The 16,572-nt window shown below is 44.0% G+C and overlaps 1 protein-coding gene across 1 annotated transcript in view; it reads right to left on the reverse strand.

Annotated features, from left to right (window-relative positions):
* The window catches only part of LHFPL3 (LHFPL tetraspan subfamily member 3), a 538,755-nt gene that overhangs the window by 206,373 nt on the left and 315,810 nt on the right, over positions 1-16,572 (reverse strand). The window lies entirely within an intron of this gene.

Below are 16,572 nucleotides of genomic sequence, written 5' to 3' on the forward strand. Positions count from 1 at the left end.
GGATGAATGAACCTTGGCTTCTCCTGCAGATGGGGAGTTCCATCCAGAACTGATACAAGGTGCTCTTTAGCTAAATCCCTCCAGATAAAAGTTCAACTCTTCACAGATTCTCTTTACGTGTTGGTCATCTGTTACTTCTGGTGTGTTTTCTCCCCCCATGTAGGAGTCGATTTTGTAGCATGTAGTTAAAATAATTTGCTTTAAAAATCCATAAAGCAGGGCACCTGGCTGGCTCAGTTGGTGGAGCGCGGAACTCTTGACTTGGAGTTGTGAGTTTGAGCCCCACGTTGGGTGTAGAGATTGCTTAAAAAATAAAATCTTAAAAAAAATCCATAAAGCATTTCACATTGAAATTCACATGTACTATAAACAATTTGACTGTAACTCAAGAGGCTGGACTAGAAAACCTTCAAGTTCTTGGGTCTGTGATCAAGGTTATTATTTTATTTTTATTTTTAAAGGTTTTATTTATTTATTTGAGAGGGAGTGAGTAACAGAGGGAGAGCAGAGCAGGGGCAGAGGGAGAGGAAGCAGACTCCCTGCTGAGCAGGGAGCCTGATGTGGGGCTCTATCCCAGGACCCTGGGATCATGACCTGAGCCAAAGGCAGAAGCTTAACCAACTGAGCCACCCAGGCACCCCAAGGTTATTACTTTATTTTAAATACTGAAGTTAACATAGGAGGAATAAGCGTTCAAAAAAAATAGTTTTTCAGTGTCAAGCATGGTTGGAATTCAGAAGAAAGGTTACAAGAGGAATTGAGACCTAAATTGTGGTAAAAGGGAAAGTATTTTTATTTATTACTATTTTTCTTTTTTTAAATTTTAAGTAGGCTCCACATGCAGTGTGGGGCTAGAACTCATGACCCAGAGATCTAGAGTCACATGCTCCACTGACTGAGCCAGCCAGGCGCCCCCCAAGGGAAAGTATTTTAAAATATAGATGGGCATGACTTATTTGAGATAGCTGTGAGAGAATCAGTTTAAAATAGCTACATAGTGTTTCTGGAAAATCACGCATTTTGATTTAAAATTTTAAAAATTGATGATCTAATGGTAACCATACAGAGCTTTGTTTTTATTAAATTATTTTGATTCAATATTTGGGAAGATAGATCCCATCAACAGGAAGTATCCCAAACACTCCTTTTTTTTTCTTTGCAAGTTGGTCGAATATTCACTTGTTCACTTACTCCTTTGTTTGTATCATTCATCCAACGAACATTCATTAAGTGCCTATAGAGCATCCTCAATGCTCTGGGATCTGAGTATTGCCCACCACATCCCGTGGGGCACATAGTTATAGAAAGAGTTAGCTCCAGAGCCAAGCTGCCTGAATCTGACTCTAGGTGCTTCCATTTATTATCTATGTACCTTGGGCAGGTCATTAAAGATCATCATGCTCAGTGTTTTCATTTGCAAAATGGAAGTTTATAACAGTACCTACATCACTGGGTCTTTGAGGAGATTAAATGAAATAATTTATGAAAAATTCCTAGAGCAGTGAGGGCAAATAGCAAGTAATATTGTACTTTCACTGTAATACTTACCTATAAGATGGTTCAGTTCAAACATATCACCAGAACCGAAAATAAAATATCACAAGCTATGTCCTGATGCCAGTTATTAGTGTCTACATATTATGCAGAAAACACATTTTGGATTTACCAAATACTTCTCCTTGTCTCTATCCCAACAGAACATAAAAATATCTTTTTCTCCTCTCACCAAGTAAACCAAGACAAAAGAGTCAGGAAACAGGCATTTTCACTTCCTAATTTACTTGCCTATAGTTTGGAGAAGGCAAGTTCAGGTGGCCTGTTTTTTCAAATGGTGGTCTAAAATGGCTCAGCTCAGTTAGTCAGGAATGTGTCCATGCATGTTGTAACTATTTGGGGGAAAAACTCCAGGGAAGGGGGTACATGGATGAAATGGGTAGGACAGCCACCTTCCCACTCCTCAGTCAGCAAATTGACACTCATAGAGGCCAAGATTTCTTTTCTTTTCTTTTTCTTTTCTTTTTTTTTCTTTTTAAAGATTTATTTATTTACTTGAGAGACAGAGAGAACACAAGCAGGGGGAGGGGCAGAGAGAGAGGAAGAGAGAATTCTCAAGCAGACTCCCTGCTGAGTGTAGAGCCTGACATGGGGCTTGAATCTCAGGACCCTGAGATCATGACTTGTGTCAAAATCAAGAGTTGGACCCTCAACTGACTGAGCCACCCAGGCACCCCCAGAAGCCAAGATTTCTGTTTATGGTTTACATCTACATATCCAGCCACCATTGCCATCTCATGGGACCCTGAATTTCCTTCAACACCATCCTAATTAAGCTCACTATGCTCTGAGTCCAGCAACTGCATGGACCACTACTGCACCATTCCAAGCCTGCCTGGTATCAGTGCTCACCTGACCTTAATATGGAGGCATCCATCTCTTTAAGAAAGTTAGTCGTACTACCAATGGAAATGTGATGTCTGCATGACCACACTGCCAACCAGCAGTAGCACCAGTTCTAAGATTTAAGCCCATCCAAGTTTACATTTGTAGGTAACGATGAAGTTGTGCAGCATCTAGGTTTAGGGCACGTGCTCTAGTGTAATGAAAAGAAGACCAGACACGACGGTGTACAATGGAATTTATGACCTTGGGAAAACCATTTGACTTCTGTGTGTTATGGAAGATGAGATGAATATTGATGCCCAAAGGGCTGTTGTGAGGCCAAATGTGGAAGTTTTTGAAAAAGGAAAGAGCTATGCAAATATGACTATTAATATAACCTTCAAGGCAAAGATGAAAGTCTTCAAGGATGATTTAACTGACATTGACTAGAGAGTAATCTATTTCTTTATGCCTCCATATGCAACAGAAGGTGACTAGGAAGTTCACATCAGGTTGTTTACATAGCAACTTTCTAACCCACTCTGCCATGCAAATCATGTACCTTTTGCTACATTTGCATCTAGTTGACAGAAATAGACAACTGGGCATAGTACAAACAGGCAGCGTGCTATGACTAACATTATCCCCCACACTGACCGAGGGGGAAAAAATCCACATGTTGTCCAAGCCACAATTGATCGGATCTCAGCCTGGGCAGAGCTGGGCTGGTTGTGCTGATGAAGCAGATGGTACACTGATCATGTGCTATATATCAGGTTCAACTAAACAGAAAGGGTAGCTGTGAGAAACTCGAGAGCCAGAAATGAATCAATTTGAAATATCATGTAATGATTAGAAAGTGACAATGAGGCCCTTTTCTGGGGGCAGTGGGCCAGCAGAACATACAGGGGACTACTTCTAACTAACCCTTTCTCTCTAAGATTAGCTCTAGTTGGCTCAGAAATAGGGTCTATAGCTAAGCCAGATGAAAGCAAGATAGCTTTCTATGGTAGCAGCCTAGCATCTTCCCTAATGTTTTGAGTCTGAAGTTTTGAGAAGTCAATGTGAAGGCCTTCCATCAGTTCAGTTGCTTATTTGGAACATTGCACTAAGGTACCCAGGTTGATGATTTCAATATTTGTGTTGAAAAGTAGTCCCTTTCACCTGTTTCAAGGCCTTACATCATTCTCTTGATCGTGCCAAGAATTCCTCGACCACTGTGGGTTTAGGTCACCAGCAGCATCCAGGAAAAGCATGTGAGTATACCGTGTATTATGGAGCACTTCTGGAAGGCACCTGAAAGTTCATGACCTGCTGGAGTAGTCTGGAATTTCCTGGTGAGAACGAAAGAGCACTGAATTGTTGACAGAAGGTGGTGGTCTGGATCCTGGCTCTACAAACTGGGTGCCATATTTTTTTTTAAAGGTTTTATTTATTGATTTGAGAGAGTGAGAGAGAGCATGAGCAGTGGTGAGAGGGAGAAGCAGGCTCCCCACTGAGGAGGGAGCCCAACATGGGGCTTGATCCCAGGACCCTGGGATCATGACCTGAGCCGAAGGCAGACGCCCAACTGACTGAGCCACCCAGGCACCACCTGGGTGCCATATTTAAGAGGCACCTCCTACCTTCCAGGCACTGGGAAAGGCAGTGGGGATCTGAGATGAAGTCTGCCATGGAGGAACTGAGTCTGTGGAGGCACAGACAGGTATAGAACCTGACATCTTCAATGTGATAGACATGAAAGCATCAGAACAAGCCAAGGGCTCTATCAGCAAGAAGGCAATGAGTTCTGCCTACCCAGAGCTGGGCCCTGAAGGACAAGAGGAGCTTCATTAGATAGAGAAGAAGAAAAGGGGATTCCAGACATGGGAAGATGACATGTAAAGGCACATGGCATGCTCAGGGAACCAGACAGTGTAGATAGTGGGACCTCACTGAACCCCAGATTTTCCACTGGTAAATTCTGATCTCACAGGCCTCTTTTGAGAATCAAATAAGGTCATGTTTGTTACAATAGCTCCTTTTTTGTTTTTCTCAAAGTAGGATTTGGGGATCACCTGTGTCAGATTCATCTGGGGGTACTTGTTAAAAATTCAGATTCCTGGGCCTCAACCCAGACATCCTGAATTCGAATCTTGGAGTGCAGATTCAGATGATTTATTAATAAGTATTCCAGGTACTGAAGATGGAGAATCACTGGTACCCTCTATAGGGATTCTGAGCAATTCAGAGGTGAACTAATCTGATTTCACAGACTCACTGTGTAGTTAAACGACTAGGTCAGCATGTTTTTCAAAGTTGGACTAGAGTAAAAGAGAACACAGAAAGATGTATGTATGCACATACTGGGAAAAGGTATTCCCCTGAGTCCTTCTTCTTGATCTACCTAGAAATGCACTTGATATTTAAAAGAAGTCAGAACTGAGAACTTGCAAGAATATATATAGATATATTTAATGGTACATAAAATGCTATATGTATAATATTTGACCAAGTCAGCATTCAATACCAAGCACTTCTAACTGCAAGGCAGCAAGAAATTTGAAAGCTCTCCATAATTTTATTTGAAATCATGTATTATTTTTTTCCAATGAACACTTTATGATTTAATATTATGGCTCTCTCTCTCTCTTTTTTCTTCTGCCAAAGACAGCATTGAAAACAACTGCACTAGTATCTATAGGAAAATACTCGATTAAGTGGGCCCACATATCACTGTAACTGTTTTCTACTGGAAAGTTAGTAACCAAATAGAATGGGACATGATTCAACTGCCAAGACTCAGGATTTACTATCATTAAAGCAGTTCAAGTTGAATGCGATTGTGGAAGCTTTCAAGACAATAGAGAAGAGAGAGTTTAAAGTCATGACCTCTGAGTTGGGGAAGGGGAAGTCTGCGGTAGGCCAGGAAGGACGCTCCAGAGAAGGAAGATGGTATGCGGGGAGGGTGGGTGGGAATGAAATGCAGAGCCAGAGAGAGCCCATTATATTGGAAAGGGTGTGGGAACGAGAACCAGACCTGTATTCACATCCAGGCACCTTCTTCTATTTGGCAAGGTACTTAGCTCTAGAGGCCGCAATTTCTTCAGTAAAGTGGGGATATTACTATCTACATTGCAGGGCTGCTAGGTGGAGTCAATCTCTGCTGCTATTGGACACCAAGTGATAACTCTTAAAACTAAATGCTGGTATACCCAACAGACACTTAAAAAAAACAAAACAACCCTACATTCCATTTTGAATCGTCAGAATGAACTTGAGCCAATGATTTGCTGCCTGAAGAGTCAAACGGAAATTTTTCTTGTCTAATGTCACCAGCGACGCGTGCCTTAGAACAGCTGAAACTACTGCGAGGCAGGTTAGGAGAGCACGCCTTCCGCAAGTGAAGTTTCTTTAGCAGCATTTATAGTCTGAATTCTTCAAAGACGAAGTTATACAAACAAACTCATGGTTTTAGAAATACAGGGTGGCAAAGCAGGTTAGTGCTGAAATATTTTGATATCTAAGAACTATCTGGAGAGGGATTCATAACACAAATTAGTATGCACAAAGATTGTTCAGCACGTATTATCTTCTGTTAGATTATGCATGATTGAAAAAAGATAAATTGAAAAGGGGTATGTGGAGAAATGGAATCAGCACAATCAGCCAAGCTCCTAGTCATAATCTTTAAAAAAAAGATCAAGGGGAGGCCAGAGCTTTGTTTTCCAGCCAGGCATGTTCTTTCTCAGGGGTGGACTTGTGGACAACCACTGATTCAGGAAATGTAAATAACACAGGTTCCAAAAGGCAATGGTACATACCCATGACCTTTCTTTAAAAGGATAGTAGAATGTGAAGAATGTTCACATGGGGAATTAGAATATCCATGCGATGTCTTAAAAGGAAAATAAATTGCAATTTTAATTTGCAAGTGGTCTTACAATCAGCAGATATTTGGCCTGACAGGTCCATGGTCCCTCAGCTCATGGAGTTCTGGAGAAGTCTGGGGAGAATGCTGTGAGGATGGAGAGCAGAGGAGCTTTGTGGTGCATGGGCTGTGGATTGCCTCTGGGCAGGCCCTTCTCAGGCTGAGCAATCTCCAAAGGGCCACCCCTTTCAGGAAGCCGGAAGGGGGAAGGATGCCCATGCATGTCATCGCCAACTCAAGATTGTTTATCAGCCTCTGCCAGGAGATCTGGTCACTAGGTTCCAGGCAGCAAGGAGGGAAATCGAGAAGCAGGTCTGTGAGCAGGGAGTCAGCAGGGTCATACTCCTGAGAGTTGTGAGGGAACAGAAGGCAAGCGGAGGACAAAGCAGAAACTGACACCCTGTAACCACCACCCCCCCCCCGCCCCCATGGGATGTATGGGACATTCCTCAGGCACTCCTGGCTGCCCTAAAGGAAAAAGAAATAGTTAACCTATAGAGACCACAATCCTGCAAGACTTGAGACCACAATCCTGCAAGACTTGAGTCTCCCTCAGTTTACAAATGTTTAGCAGTCTACAAGAACAAAACATTTCTATCAATAACCTAGCTTCTGGAAGGAAATGTAAATACAATTGAATGTCTTTGTAACCTGCAGCCCATAGACAGATACTTGAAGCGGGCACAGTGTAATGTTCCTCCAGGAAGTTCCCAATTCTCTTCATGTTAATGCCTTACTAGAGGGGTAAACAACCTTAACTTGACAATGGGAAGGCCTCCGTTATCCTGTGAGTCTTTAACATATGAAAATCCTTTTGAAACCTCCCTTTTTCCTTATCTTCCCCCAACCCCATCACAACCCCTCACAACCCAGGGCAGCAGTTCTTTCTGCCCACGGGTCCCCTCCCCGTGCCTTAATAAACCACCACTTTGCACCAAAGACGTCTCAAGAATCCTTTCTTGGTCGTCGGCTCTGGATTCCACCCCACTAAACCTTCCCTATGTTCCACAACCTCATCAAAAGTGGCCCCAAGGTTTGCTCACAGACGCTATTTCTCAGCAAGACCCACTCTAGCTCATTTTACCTCCTCCATGGTCTACACCAGACCTTACCCGACTAATGGATTCAACTGGGTTAAGCTCATGTGAATTCACTGTTGCATACAACAGTACTTGGTAATCATGCAAAAAACATGTTTCTGTTTTGGAATGGGATTTTCACATGTACTCCCTAATTCCCATCGCATCTACTTCCTCCTGCAATCATATAAAACACATTTAGCCTATTCAGGGATGTTGGTGGGACTCAAATAAAAAAAAAAATAGCCGCAGTAATCTTGTTTATTTTGTTTAGGTGGAGAAACTCAAATTATTTTTTGTACAACCAGATTGATTTATAGAGTTTTAAATCGAATGTCAAAATCCTGGAATCTGTGACAAGAGAAATAAAACCTCTGCAGTAAAGAAAACCTCTATGAGTCATTTTCTAATCTTTTGTTACTGTAGTAATTTTATTGAAAAAAACAAAATGCAATGCTTTTCTGGAGACAAAAGCACAATCACTGGTTCTAACCTTTGTCAATGCAGCACAAAAGCAGAGAGATTTTTGTTTTACACCAGAAACCCACAAATGAAAAACTGAAAGTCATTGGTAACCACGGAAACTCACAATGAATGGTTGGGTGTCTCTGGAACTCTTTCAAAGAAAGATAAGAAGGGGCAGGAGGAAGATAATACAACTATAGGTTAAATCCCACTGCAAGAAAAGATGTGCCCTGCCAAAGTATCTTGTAAATAACATCTCTATTTGCATTTTGCTGATTCCCGGTAACAAAATTCCCAGCTACAAACAATTCAACACCAGGAATACCTATTTTCCGCCTTAGCTCATAGCAGCATTGTGTTTTATGATAAAACCCATTTAACGTTTCATTTTGTCTGTGGCCTTTCAGGTATCCCCAGTTTTGCCCTCAAGGGCCATTGTCCCAAAGTTCTATTTCCTGCCAAGATATTTGTTTCCTGCTGTGGTTGCCAAGTTGTCATTCCTGGATATAACATTGTCAATTGCACCTATTCACGAGGCACACCCAAATATCTGCCCACACAATCATCTCTCTCGATTTTTCATCACCAAACACATTCCCAGGATGCCAGCCGTGCACCAAGAGGAAAGATAGAAGAAACAAGATATAGAACCCCAGGCCAAGGAATAGACAACCGCAGAGACAGAACAAGCATATGGAATGAAAAAATAAAAGACATCCAACTGGAAACATAGCCAGAGAAAACATAAAAACCGTACTTTGCCAAAGTGTGGGAGAAACGGAGTCAGACGGAGGGAGTGGAACAAGGGTTGTCGTCACTCAGGGCTGACTTCCTGGATCAGCTCACAAGGAGGCAGAGATGGAAGGAACCATAGGAAGCTCCTGAGGTAGGGCATGCATCAGGTGTGAATGCTCATAGGTAGGACAGAACAATTTGTAGTTGGTATAAGGGAGTGAGTGTGTGTGTGTGTGTATGTATGTACACGTGCACGTAAGGTTTGCTTAGCTTGTGCATGGAGTACAAGGGTGTGATAAGAAGGGGCTGGTGGAGAGATACCATCAACAAAACAAGAAGGCAACCTACTGAGTGGGAGAAGATATTTGCAAATGATATATCTGATACAGGCTTAACAACGAAAACATATAAAGAACTGATTCAACTCAACACCAAAAGCAAATAATCCAATTGAAAATGGGCAGAGGACCTGAATAGACATTTTTCCAAAGAAGATACACAGATGGCCCATAGACATATGAAAAGATGCTCCACATGGCTACGCATCAGAGAAGTGTAAATCAAAACACAATAAGATATCACCTCACACCAGTCAGAATGGCTAGGCTAAAAAAGACAAAATACAAAAATAAAAAGTGTGGGTGAGGGTGTAGAGAAAAAGGAACGCTTGTGCACTGCTGCTGGGAATGTATACTGGTGCAGCTGCTATGGAAAACAGTATGGAGTTTCCTCAAAAAATTAAAAATGGAAGTACTATACAATCCAGTAATTTCACTACTGGGTATTTCCCCAAAGAAAATGAAAACATTAACTCAAAAAAAATATATGCAACCCTGTGTTTATTTACAGTAGCCAAATATGGAAGCAACCTAAGTGTCCATCCATGGATGAAAGGATAAATAAGATGTGAGATATATATCTATATATCTATATATCTATACACACACGGTACACACACTGGAACACTACTTAGCCATAAAAAGCATAAGATTTGGCCATCTGAGACAACATGGATGGACATAGAGGGTATTACGCTAAGTGAAATAAGTCAGACAAAGATAAATACCAAATGATTTCGCTTATACATGGAATCTAAAAAACAAAACAAATGAATAAAGAAACAAATAAAAAGCAGGACCACACCCATAAATACAGAACAAACTGGTGGTTGCTGGAGTGGGGAGGGATGGGAGGGTGGGCAAAGTGGGTGCAGGGGGGAGGGAGATACAGGCTTGCAGTCACGAAATGAATAAGTCACGGGGATGAAAGGTACAGCAGAGGGAATATAAGCAATGGAACTGTAATAGAGTTGTCGGATCGCTATGCTGTACACCTGAAACTAATTATGTGTCAACTATACTCAAATAAAAAAAAAGAAAAAAGAAGAGGCTGGTGGGGTAAAGCAACATGTGATTAGGAATCTGGAGTTTATAGAGCTAGAACTGAAAGAGACTTTGGAAAAAAAATCACAGTACTCAGCCATTCATCTTCAGGTGAATGAATATCCAGACTGATGGGGATAAATAGCACCTAGTTTCTTTTTATATTTTCTGAAATGAGACCCTATGACCTTACTAATATTATTATTACAACCATTTACTGAATGTTTTCTGGTGCTGGATGCCTCATCTGGTAGGTTATAAGTACCACGTCTAATCCTCACGATGATCCTGCAAGATACACACGATGATCCTCATTTCACAGATGAGAAGTCTGTGATTCAGATAAATTAGGTAACTCGCTCAAGGTGACGGAGATACCTGACTCCGAGATTCAGATCCAACTCTGATTCCCAGGTTGGAACATTCCCACCACGACATGCTGGTTTTCTGAGAGGTGCACTGCAGAGGGTACAAGGCTCAGAAAATCATTTATTCATGGCACCCCACCTAAACCCTGTGGTCCCAGAAACACATCAGAATATTTAAAAGAAACAAACAACATTCTCAGACATCATTACCTGAAAGGAGCAAATTCCTTTGGTCAGCCCTTGGATTTTCTGCCAAGGACACAGGGCTGAAGTCCTAGCGTGATGCTGGGGACCGTCACTGCCTCTGCTTTTCTTTTTCTGTTCTTAGATAATGCAACTAAGAAACCCATTAATTAAATTACATGTGGAGTTGCAATCCAAGGGGACCTGCAACTGCCTACTGGTGGTTTCTTTCTGGAAGCAAGTCAGGAATTTCTTGGCACGCAATGAATGGGCAGACCTTAGGTGCCATCCTAAGATATTTTTAATGTGAGTGTTGTCATGCAGGAAGTTGCTCCCAATCAAGCTTAAGTAGTGGGCAAAAAAGTGCCGTCTCCAAGGAGACAGCATCACCTGGCTCTGAAGGGAGGCTGCTGGCATGCGGCTGGATGGAATGAATCCGGCCTGAGGATTTGGGGGGATGCCAAGCAACAAATTAGTTCTGCATCTGGTAGATGAGGTTGTAATTTATTTTTCTTGGCTGGGAGGAAGGGATGAAATTTTGCAGGTGAATGTTCGGAGAAAGTCCCCACAGGCGGGTGGGACATCAAAGTTCTGTGTACATATGAGGTGTGAAAAGGGTGACCTCCACACACACGGCATCAAACCACAGCTTGGAAAAGGAGAAGCAAGCTCTGGGCTGAGCAAGGAGCCCGATGCGGAACTCGATCCCAGGACCCTGGGATCATGATCTGAGCCGACGGCAGATGCTTAATCAACTGAGCCACCCGGGTGTCCCGAGGGTTATTTTTGCATTTTTAAAGGGTTAAGAAAAGAAGTTTCTGCAGGGACCATATAGGGCTTGCAGAACCTAAAGTATTCACTATGTGGCCTTTTGCAGAGAAAGTTGGGCGACTCCTGCTTTGAACATCGCCCTGTGAGACTTAAGGGTCCCTCCATGCCTCCTACCCCCAACCTGTGTATTTGGTCACTTGCACGTTTTAGCCTGTCCTCAGTTTCTGGCTCCATCTTCCTTCTCTGTCGGATCCTTCCACTCTGCTTAAAAATGTCTTTACATTTTCATGCCCCTCTTCCGTGCTCTTGTAACAGGCCTGCAGACACTCAGCACGGATTCTGTCCGCCCCCCATTCCACTAGGAGACTTGAGCAGACTCTAGCATGTTTCTAAGGCCATGCCCTTGGGTTGACCCAGCCCCTTCTTATGAGCATGCCTGGGAAAACTCCAGACTGCCAAAAGAATTTACTGTTTGTTCCAAGCAACTCTCAAAGATAAGACCCCTATCTCCCAGTCCCTGTGGGAGGCGAGAAGCCTAATTTCGATAAGCATCGGTGAGCAAACCCACGTGGCCTCATCACACTGACCTACGCCTTTACCTGCATTTGGTAATCTTCCACTCCCCTGACAGACACTTCCCTGGCAGCCCACCATCTCTCCCCCTGCCCACTCCTTCTCCCTCAAAACTCCAGTCACCTTGGCACTCCTCAGTTTATACCCCGGACTCAATTTCCTACTGCAGTAGTCACAGCAGAATCAGAGGTGCCCGCCCTTCACGAGTGTCCGGCTTCCTCTCTTTGACGCCACCCCAAACTTTGGTTCCCCCTTAGAGTGGCCTTCATTCACTGCTTCTGATTTTATTTATTGATCTTTAAAGAGAGACCGAGAGAGAGCACATGTGCGCACATGAGTGGGCAGAGAGGCAGAGGGAGAGAGACCAGCCGACCCCCAGCTGAGTGCTGAGCCTGACGCAGAGCTTGACCCCAGGACCCCAGATCATGACCTGAGTTGAAATCAAGAGTCCCATGTTTATTTTTTTATTTTTTAAGAATTTTATTTATTTGTCAGAGAGAACACAAACGAGCACAAGCAGGGGGAGTGGCAGGCAGAGGGAGAAGCAGGCTCCCCGCTGAGCAGGGAGCCTGATGCGGGACTCGATCCCAGGACCCTGGGAGCATGACCTGAGCCCAAGGCAGACACGTAACCAACTGAGCCACCCAGGCGTCCCAAGAGTCCCACATTTAACTGACAGAGCCACCCAGATGCTCCTGCATACCCTTGTTCGTGCTTTGTGCATTCACCCGACACCATCTACTGTCCTAGGCCACCAGTTCATCTCTCCCAGAGTCTCCAACATCTCCTCTCAAAGTCAGCACGTGTCAACCCAAACACCTCACCCCATACCTGTTCCTCCTGCTACATTTCCTTTCTTAGTTAAAAGCAACTTCCAGAACCTAATTACCAACCTCAGAGACTCAGAGCCCTCTCTCCTGCTCCCTTTCCACATCATATCACAAAACCTCTCCACCATACGGTGGACATAGAGGAGGTAACTACCAGTTACTGAACATCTACTACGGGTCAAAAACCACACAAGACACCCCACATATGTGGTGTCACTTACCTGTGACACTGGAATTATTATCACTATTTACAAATCAGGAAACTGAGGCTCGGAGAGGTCTCGCTGCTAGTGAGAGGCGGAGTGATTCTAGAATACATGCTTTGATGTGCTTCATGGGCAAGACCAAAATGGTGGTGTAGGCTGGACGCACCGAGGATGGAGTCAGAAATGGATCGTTGTACACAGGCTTGGACGGAAGGAAGAATATCCGGCTCACATCACTTTCTTTTGTACACCTCCGTGAAAGAAACCATGATGCTGGATCTTTTGTCTCTAACTCAGCTTTTTATGAGAAACACAGACAGGCACTTTGCCTCCCTCCTCTTCGCAAGCCGTACTGCTGAGGGCATGTGCCACGGTGAGCATTTGATCTGCTGCCAGACGCAGAAGCACCTTGGAGCAGGTGCCAAGGCCCTGGGGCTCAGAGCTGCACAGACGTGTTTCTCCACAGATCCTTCATCCTGCCCGCGCCTTGCGTTCATGCAGCTCACACTGCCTTCCATCCTCCTAGCCTATGGTTTAAAAATCTTTATTTCAGAACACTGGCGGTAAGTATCTTAGACAATCCAGTCTTTGTTCAAATTTCTACCAGGCTGGAGCTTGAGGACGTTTGATTTTTAGCTCATGCAAAAGAAACTGCATCACCAGGGAAAGCGCTTCTCAGGGTGGCCCATGAAAAGGGTAGCCTCTTTCCCATGTATTCAAAGATCTGACAGACTTCCCTGAGTGGCTTGGTTCAAACTCACCCTGTTCCGGACCCCATGTGGTGTTATGCAGTCTGACTTATTCTTACATGGCTGCGTCCTCACCTCAGTGTCACTCAGAAGTGACCCTGTCACATGAAGACAGTTAGTTAGATTCTTAAAACTCCTTTGAGGTGAAGACAGACTCTTATTGAAGCAAGTCGCCATCGAGTCTGATTTTTTTTTAAACCAGACTCTCTTTGGCAACAGGAATCCTTCATTTCAGAAGTTCTGCTGTGACGCTCCATAGGAATTTGAGTCACCTTCAGCGACTGTCCGCTTCGCTTTTACAGTCGTGTCCCTTTTTCCTGCCACTGACTTCTATCGCCTCGCTCCAGTGTCGACAGCAGCCCTCCCTCCACACTGTGGATTTTCTACACCCCCCAAATGGGTCTGTGTTGACACGAGAAAAGGTAATCAGCGGCTTGTAGCACTTGAATGCTCACTTTCTTCAGGCTGTAAAAGCGTTTTGAAGGTTCCAAACTCGAGGGTCACTCAAATGTAATGAAAACAATGCTTTCAGCAAGGAATTCACCAATCTGAATGGAATAATTGAAGTTTGCTTACATATAGCTGTCATTATTGACCTTGTATGAAATGCTTCTCTAATATTCCAGGTTCATTAACTCAAGACATTTAGCTAGCTCACTCTCGCTAGAAGGGGCTGTGTGCTCAGGAGGAAGAGGCGGTGAGGACAATGATTTCCACTGTCACCCTGCTACCGGGGAGTTCACTGTCTCCAGCATCTTCTGACGCTGCTGGGGATGTGTGCAATGGTGCCAGAGCATGGCTCGGTCAGATCCTGGAGATCTTATTATTATTTATTAATAACCGGCAGCCTCTTACTACATTTGGTTTCCCCAGTTCACTGCACACAGCACGTGGCACCTCCTTTTTGCTCTAACGTGGGTGATGGCAGATGTTCCCTCTTAGTTGCTCTTGTGAAGGCTTCTGCTGGGACTCAGTGCTTGGATGGGATTTGGAACAGCCCCCTCGAGATGGTTTTCCTGCTTGCCTCATGTGCTTGAGCCGTGCTTCTCAAACTTCAATGGGTACGTGAGGTGTCTGAGCATCTTATTGAAAACGCGAGGTTATGTCAGCATCGTCGGTGGGTTTGAGATTCTGCATTTCTAACAAGCCCCCAGGTATGGTCTGTGTGAAGCACTCACCATATGCGTGAGTCAGAGATTCGGTGATACTGTTACAGCATCTTAGGGGACTCCCACCCGCCCTCCCTTTCCCCCAACAAAGCCCGTGTTCCATTTGGGATGTTATAGTCCCTTCCTTGCTCCTGCGTCTCCCCTTCATGTCACACTTCTGTGCTAGTCACACACAAATCTATCTTTTTCCCTGGACCTCAGTGCCTTTGGCAGTCTTGTGCCCTCTCAACAAGAGTTTATATTTAGATTGCCAAATACCAAATCTCGCAAACATCATGATTTGACCTCTGTCCTTCTGGGTTGGTCTCCTGCTCCCACTGGCTGGGAGGTTGCTCCAGGCCAGGCCCTGGCCATTGACCAACTTCGTTCAGTTCTCAGGGCTCTTGCACACACTGCCTCTTTACCAGCCCCTCTCCCCTTTTCTGCCGTTGAGTGGTAACAGGCCTGTGCCACTTCTTCTAGGAAGCACTCCTGGGTTTTCCTAGACAGGGTTGCTTGGATTCTATCCTTGGACAGATCTGTTTGTTCATTTGCCTGCCTCTCTCCCCGAAATGCAGCATCCAGATACTGAATTCTTTAGGGGCCTGCAAAGTGTTTTGTCACTCCTAGCATCAATCCCTGTGCCTTTCCCTGCTCTTCAAATTAATGCAGTAAAGTGAATTCTGCTAGTTAACCTAGTCACTCTACTGGAATACAGGAGTAAAGAAACATGGGAAGGAAAGTCACATAAAAAGACTAAGGCCAGGATGTGTCCACAGAGGTCCCTAGGGATTGGGCTGCAGAACTGAGAAGTCATGTCAAGTAGAGGAAAATTAAATGTTCCCATGTGTCACTCTAAGAACTAGTACCACACTGTGGTAAAGGGCATGACACCTGGGAATAGATAAGTTGGTTTTCATCTAAGCAAGGAACTTTACTTTGAGAATCTGTTTTCCTGATGGGACTCGGGCTCACTAGGACCAGTAGTCACTGGGTGGCTGCTGGAAGGATGAAATGGGTTTCCCTCCGACCAGTACTCAGCTCAGTGCCTAGCACAAAGTGAGCACTCTCTATACAGTCATTTCTATAGCACACAGTAGCACGTCAGTCTGAGGGAGAATAAATTAAATGGTACAGGGCTTGATCACACAAGCTTCATATTCAGCTGGGGATAAGCATTGGGTGAGTTACCAGAACTTACCTTACCTTTACAAGCTTTTGTGTCCTCAAGTGGGAGTAATACCATAGTTCTTGGATTCTGTGATGCCACCAATGGAAAGACACTTCATTGATTTAAGGACAGCTTTCCTTTTGGTGGGGGTCAGGTGAGGGGAGAGAAAATATTCATAGTAGACATCGTCTGAGAGCTTTATCTTTGGATTGAGGAAATATGGCTGACTGGAGTGCCCAGAGAGGCCATCCCTGGTAAGCTCACTTCTGAGCACAGGGGTTGGCAATGGATAAGCACTCAGTACAGAGTTGTTACTGTCACTCTTATGAATACAAGCAGCCCATGAATTGGAACAGCACTCGTCAGGACTCACATCTCTGCCACTGGCTTCCTATGTAGGAGAGGTACAGGAATAATGATATTGATTCATCAGATGGAAATGGCCCAGCCTACTCAGTGAAAAAGATGGAGAACACACATCTAAATATCTAACAGAAATGATATATATTTCACTCTCCAATCAGTTCATTGGAAGCCTCCTGCAGAAATCAGATATCACTGCCAATAAGAGTCAATTTGTTTTAACTAGCAGACAATTGAGGCCAATTAACCACTTATTTCAA

Source organism: Ursus arctos, unplaced genomic scaffold (genome assembly GCF_023065955.2).
Source record: "Ursus arctos isolate Adak ecotype North America unplaced genomic scaffold, UrsArc2.0 scaffold_3, whole genome shotgun sequence".
NCBI lineage: Eukaryota > Metazoa > Chordata > Mammalia > Carnivora > Ursidae > Ursus > Ursus arctos.